This window comes from Talpa europaea (genome assembly GCF_964194135.1).
Source record: "Talpa europaea genome assembly, chromosome: 16".
NCBI classification, from domain to species: domain Eukaryota; kingdom Metazoa; phylum Chordata; class Mammalia; order Eulipotyphla; family Talpidae; genus Talpa; species Talpa europaea.
This window is the reverse complement of record NC_140084.1, coordinates 43,975,361-43,982,433: the sequence shown is the minus strand read 5'-3', so window position 1 is coordinate 43,982,433 and position 7,073 is coordinate 43,975,361.

Here is a 7,073-nt window from a genome sequence, read left to right as displayed (position 1 = left end):
TCCCTCAGGTGCCTGCTTAGTTCTGCCCCATAACATAGGCCTTCTCACCCCCTACAAATAAATCCTATCTTTATTTGCTCTGCCTTATATCATATTTTTGTCTATCAGTTCTCCACAGTGAAATATAATCTGCCAAAGGACACTTTTATTATCTATTGCTGTATCATCAGTGTCTAAAATAGTCCTGGAACGTGGTGGATGTGTGTAAATATGAATGAGTTCATGGCTGGACAGACTTAATTTGTTTTCTGCTGGGAGTAATGCTTTGATAATTTCTATCCTGTTTCTATTTTCTGAATTCTTTATAAGCTTTTAAACTTATTTCACAGCTCACTAAAGGTCTGTAGTTTTCAACTTGGGAGACAAATGTGAAAGTCCAACTTTCCTGTCTCCAAAATGTTTTCAGTTTTCAGAGTCCACACCCTCGTGAGAAACCACTACATAGTCTTTCATGCTTGTTTTTCACCCCAAGTCACTTCATCACTCGCAGAGACGGCTAATAAATGATCCCTAAGCCAGAAGAATTAAGATACTACAGAATATTTCTTCTTTCAAGGTGGTTGCCTTTCTGATTTTTACTTTCTGAGATGCTCTTAGTGTGATTACATGTGTGACTGGACCCAAATCCCAGTGATACTCCTAAGAATTGTGGTTATGAACACTGAGAATCATGCCTTCCCTGTGGTTTTCCTGGTGCCCTTTGTAGTGGCCATATTCATTTTGGGGGAGAACTAGTTTTGGAAATTAGGATTCTGATATTTATTTCTCCCCCACAAGTGGGGAAAAAAAAAATCTGTTTCCTGAGCAATGGATTTACAAGTTGCCTTTCTTTTGTATGCTTTACTTATGCGCATCCCATTTGCTTTTTTTTTTTTTTATATAGAGGCATGTTTTTCTTATTTATTTGTTTGTTTGTTTTGTTTATACATGCACTGGGTACAGTGAGAAGCGCAGGAGGGTGAGAGAATTCACCAGAGCCAGAGCGGGGAGCAGAGCAGGCAGAAGGACCTAAGTACACTGCTGAGGGGAGCAGCAGGGGATCAAAACGGCGCCGGAGGCCACAGGCAGCTTTGCAACCCAGCTCTCAACCTCTGCGCCACCTGGGGGAGACCCACATCCCATTTGCTTTTTACAAAGTCAGCATCCACATAATTGTCACCAGGCTTCACCTCCAGGATGGAAGTGACACCAGTCACAACTGAATCGTACTTATTCGTCACATATTTTGGACCATCAGTGAGTCCACAGGGGAGAAAAAAACATACACATGTGAAGTATGTGGAAGATACTTAGTAATAAATCACAGGTTCAACCTCATCAAAAAGTTCACAATGGAGTAACTGAATTATTATCTTATACTGGTCAGACAAAGGGGTATAATGGTATTTTCTGGTTGCTCCTAACTGTGCTGGAGAAAGTGGAAAAGGAAAAAGATGAGCTCATGGCCTCAAATTCTAACTTTAAGCATACTGACCTCAAAGCTTCAATTCATTATGCATTGGCTTCTTGACATTTTCTTGTTTTTGGTGTCCCCCAGTAAATAGACAGATGAAAAATCTACTAAATTGTTATTTGATCTGCACAGGACGTAGAATCTAGGTTGATGGATCAGTTCTAACTTGAACTTTTGGTTCAAGTCTTTTTTGAGCCAAAAAAGACTCATAGCTCCTAAATCAATTCTAAGACACGGCCAGTTTACAAAATCAGAATTCCTTGAATGAAGGGAGGAAGGAAACTTCTACGCTAAGAAAATGTGTGAGTTAAGCTTTTCTCCAGAGTCCCTATTAGGTATCTATGCTACAATATGACTGCACTAAAAAGGGAACAATCAGTTTGCAATGACAGGATCCTGGCGCTCAGTTGGCACACTGATGACATTGTCGTTTTTAGACCTGGTGAGCAGGAGGTAGGAACTTCTGTAGATGTACCTGTGAGATAGTTGCCCACCAGAAAGTGTTATAAATCCCAGAAGTGAGGAACATGGATCTTAAGTAAAGTTTCCAGGCACTCAGTGGTATGGATGTGTTGAGATATTCCTCCTAAGTGAAGGACTTCTTGCATCTGGACTGCCACAATCAAAAATAAGTCACAATACTTACTTGGGTTTTGTAAATTTAAAATTACAAAAATAACATAAGGCCTAGGATATCTTTCTTGGGAAAGGGTTTTCTTTCTGCAAGGTGTAAGTAGATGCCAAGAAAACACATTCTTCTTTTAAGTAATCTCAAAGCGACCTTAGGTTTCAGTCCCTACAAAGATGGCCCAGTTCCCTCTTGCGCTTACTCCTTTGGAGAGTTCCCTGGGGTTACCTAGAAGAATCTGTGATGGGGGCCTCTCTGGTGGTGCAGGCGGTTGACCGCAGCGCTGTGAAGCTGTCTGCAGCCTCAGCAGCGTGGGTTTGATCCTGCCGGCCAGGGGAGATACCCACATTGTGCAGCAGACCTCTCCTGTCTCACCTGCTGCTCCCCTCAGCAGTGTACTTTAGTCCTTCTGCCTGTTCTTCTCCCTGCTCTGCCTTGGGTGAATTCTCTCACCCTGCCACTCCTCTGGACTGCACCCCAGTGCTTGTATAAATAAATAAATCTTTTTAAAAAGATTAAAAAAGAAAAAGAAAAATAATCTATGATCGGGAATGGATGTATGTCGCTTAGCCCCTGGAAAAAAACTATCCAGTTTCAGCCTTTCCAAAAGCAGAATCTACACTCCCTAAGGCCGACAAGCTAGAATGGCAAGACATTTGCCTGGCACCTCAGCGACACGCGAAAGTGAAAACCAGAAGCTCCGGGAGATTTGACATTTCCGCATGAAGGGGCGCGGCTGCGTCGATTTTCGCCCCCAAGTTCCGGGAAGTGTAAGGCAGAAGAGCAGCGCCCAAGCCGGTGTTCCCTTTCCGGCCTGCCCTTCGGGGACAAGCACTGGGGAGCGCCGTGCCCGGCGCACACCGCAGCTGCCGTGCAAAGCGCGACTCGGACCGCGGCATTCTGGGAAGCGTAGGTGCGCTCAGGCACCTGCGCTCCAGGAGCGCTGTGTGTGGGGGATTCTGGGAAATGTAGTCCAGACGCCCCGGGGCGCCACAGGCACTTCCGCCCCCGGAGGACGGCGAGGCAGTGATCGTCTTTCCCTCGGTCGTGGTGCGTCAGGGCGGGTGTTCACGACCCAGATTTTCGAACTTCCCCGAAACGCGCCCGGGGCCAAAAGCCAACGGCCGTTCGTTTGAGGAGAAAGGGGAGGAGCGGCCGTCCGCGGAGGTTTGAGGGCCGGGGGTGGCGACTAGCCCCCCTGGTTCCCTTCTTTGCACTGGGACCTGCGGGGGGTGGGGGGGGGTGCTTCGCGGGTTGGAGGGTCCCGGGGTTCCGTGCACCCCTAACGCGACTCGCCAGCCCTCTGTTCCTTTCCTTGCTCTTTTGTAAAAGGCAAAGCCACACTTTCAGAATGCGATATCGTGAAGCGAAACGGAGATAGAGCAAATGAAAAATGCAGACTTGCCGGGATATGGATTGCTGTTAGCAGTACTGCTCCTCTCTGCGTGGCCCCCCTTTCGCGGTGAGCGCCGGGGAACCCAGGAAGCTGGATGCTCCTGACCTTTTCTGATTTGTTTTGGAGAGAAAAGGGTTGCGTGTAGTTGCCACCGGGAGACGTCAGCGATTTACTGGGGCTGGAAACACAATCCTGGCATTTCACAACCACTTTTCCTCCCGCAGCCTACTTTCTCAAAAAACATTGCACGGAGGCAGCTGCCAGGGAGTCCCACACGAGTAGGATTTGGCTTTCGTCTAAGGGCACATCGTTTGGAGAATGTGTGGGACCTGTGTTCCGACATGGGGTGATTTCTTGCTAAATCCAGTTATGAGGGCTGCACAAATACATGCACTATGTCACGCTGTGCCTTATGAGAAATACTGCTTTTTTTCTACTTTAAAGATGAGATTGAGCTATTGTGAACCTAAGTTATTCGTCCACTCACCCAACTAGCAGGAGAAAGAAGTGGGCTTGGAATCTGGGCAGTCTTGAGTCCAACACTTGAGTTCGTTAATCTCTTTTGTATATTTTCCTTGAGCACTGGGAGATTCTAGCACTGAGTCTAGAATCATATCCTTAAAGGAGGTTGGGACTTGATTGTGGGCTGCCTTAAGAGTAAGGTTTAGGCTATTTGTTAAATTTTTGAAATTGTTTTCTCTAATGATTCGTTTGTTTTATTTCAAGTAATGTTTATATTGTGGAAGTAACCTTGTCATTAAGGGAAGTTCAGAAAACACAGAAGTATGTAAAGAAAAATTTTAGTTATCATGATTACAAGAGGTGAAAAATTTGATGAATTTGAAAATTCAAATTGTGAAAAATTGAATGTAGTTACTTGTGAATTTCTGTTTAGTAGAGGCTGTTTTCTTTGTTACTGATGGCACAAATTGTGGTTCACAAATCAGTGGTTTTTGCATAACTTGGGAAGAGAAGGCCAACCTTGAAATCCATATGAGTCCTTGTAATTTAGAATTTATGCAGATGGGACCCAAGAATCTACCTTCCAACAAGGTCCAGGGATGATTCCTGTGCAAGTGAAAATTCAATAAGCTCAAGAAAGAGACTTATATGGAAACTGAGACTTAGAAATTTGACCTTGCTGCATGGCCCAGATTAAAAACTGAGCTGAATAATAACCAGAGCCCTACTCCTTCCGAAATTTTCTTCCTCTCTAATCACTGTCTATTGTCAGATCTCCTTGTGAAAGCCTGCCATGAGGAGAAGGCGGCTGGTAAATATTGTGAAAATGGAGGGACTTAGAAGCAAATATATATTTGGCCCAGAATTTGGGTGGTGCATTGTCATTATTTTCTACCAGAGGACTTCTGCTAAAAGTGGGAAGATTGACCAGTAGCTCCTAGTAGTTACTGTTAGTTATTTTGTTATAGTCAACAGCAGACTTACTATTATTACTATTTCCTAAAACCTTTAATTTTTTTATTTCTATGATTATAAACTTACACAAATAGTACAAAGTAAGCACAATGCATATAGGTGGCCTGGACTTTGAACAAATAGTACCAAAAAAAATTGTATATTCTTTTTCCAGATTCATCATTTGTTTATATTTTGCCTATTTGCACTCAGTGGCCATTAGCCAGATACCACCAAGAACAGACCTGGAAAGGGTTTAGTTGTTTTAGTTCACTGCTGCAAGAAAGCCCATTCAACAGGGGGATTGGTGGGATGTCTTAGTAAAAGACTATTAGGAGGGGCAGTTTTTGTTGTTTTGATTTGTGTTAGGTGGAATTGGGGAGAGTTTTAAGCAGTGATAGTTCGTTCTGGATTTCATACTGTCAAGAAGCAGAAGGATTTTGAAGAGTGAATATTGTGCTAATTTTTATCTAATAAATGAGAGAAAGAAAATGAGAGTGGATTTGTCACTATTAATGAAGTAGTCACTCATGTTAGATGGGAGGAGCAGCTAATACATATCAGTGCCAGAGCCTACTCTACATAATATTGTCTTAATGTTGCCCATACCCTGAATAAGAATTACTAATGTATGCACTGCAGGCACACAGGTGATGGGGCCACTGTGGACAGATTGTCCCCTGAACTACTACTGGGAGCGGAGAGGGGGCCTCTAGTTTCCATGCCAGGCCCTGCTCAGCAGACTGCATGTCCTCTTTGCTGCTTCACATGGAGAGGCCACAGGAGTTAATGACTGACTCAACCAGTTTCCATGACTTTTTTCCCTCCTTTCCTAGCCTCTCTCCCTCGGACTCTGCATTTCCCCAGGAGGAAAAAGGAAAAATGAGCATATTCAAGGTGAGTAGGGCTTGCCTTTCTTGCTGCTGAAAAATGTCATCCCAGGTCTCAGAGATTGGCCGGAAGTTTTTTTTTTTTTTCTTTGAAGGAGAGTCAAGGCATTTGAGGGCCTTTAATTGGGTCAGATGCTAGTTTTTTCTGTTTTCCGTTTACTTGGTTTTGGCTTCAGGATTTTTCTTAATCCCATCGTTTCTTGTTTTCACAAATAGAAGTGAAAACCCTTCTATTTTGCTACATCCCTGGTTATCATCAGTTAGCTGCTCTCACGTTTCTGAAGCTGCTTCATCATATGTATCCACAGCTGTGTATTTGTATTCATAACACAGATACAACTTTAACTTCGGTTTTTTTGCTTCTGTATATTCATTTTCAATTCCTATATCAGGTTCTCATCACAGTTATTACCTGTTCGTTAAATTATTCTGTATTCATAGATATGAAGGTCAAGGATTTCACTGTTTTAGGAACACTGCACTGACAGTTCTTTGATTTAACCTTTCCTAAAAGGAATCAGTTCTGAAACACGCTACTCTTTTTTTGTGATTAGCTTACTAGTACTCACAGTTGAACTATATTATATGTGGTGCCTTCAAATTTTGTTGGTAGAATATCCATCTGTGGCTCAGTCCTTCAGGATCACACTGCTGCTTGACATAGAAACACTCCTTTGTGTGTTTCTTTCTTTATTTTTTTTTTTAAAGATTTATTTATGCATATAAGAGCTGGGATACAGGCCAGAGATGAGGTGGTGAGGGGATTCAACAGAGACAGAGCGGGGAACAGAACAGGCAGATTGACTGAAATACACTGCTGTGGGGAGCAGCGGGTGAGACAGGAGAAGTCTTCCTCGCCATGTGGTTTTCTCCCTGGCCGGGGATCGAACCCGTGCTGCAGAGGCTGCAGATTGCTTCATAGTGCGGAGGCCCTGTGTGTTTTTTTAAATTCAGGTAACATTGTTTATGACATTATGTAAGTTTCGGGTGTGCAGCTATGTGGATGCTACATTAGGGTCACTGCTAAAAAGTCTGTACGCATTTTTCTTTAATCAAAGTCACACAGGTTCTTAATTTAAACTCCATTGGCCCTAAAGGACCTGGGACTTCACTGACACCTCAGAGGAATTGTAAAAGAGAACACTGGGTTTTATCTCTAATTTGAATAAAATAAAATAAATAAAAGGGATTGTGAAAAGTGAGGAACCTGCTCAAGTTACCTCTGTGGAAGGCAGGTGCTTTCCACCACTGTTGGCACTAATATGTCAGTATTTGTAAGGAGCAGTTGGC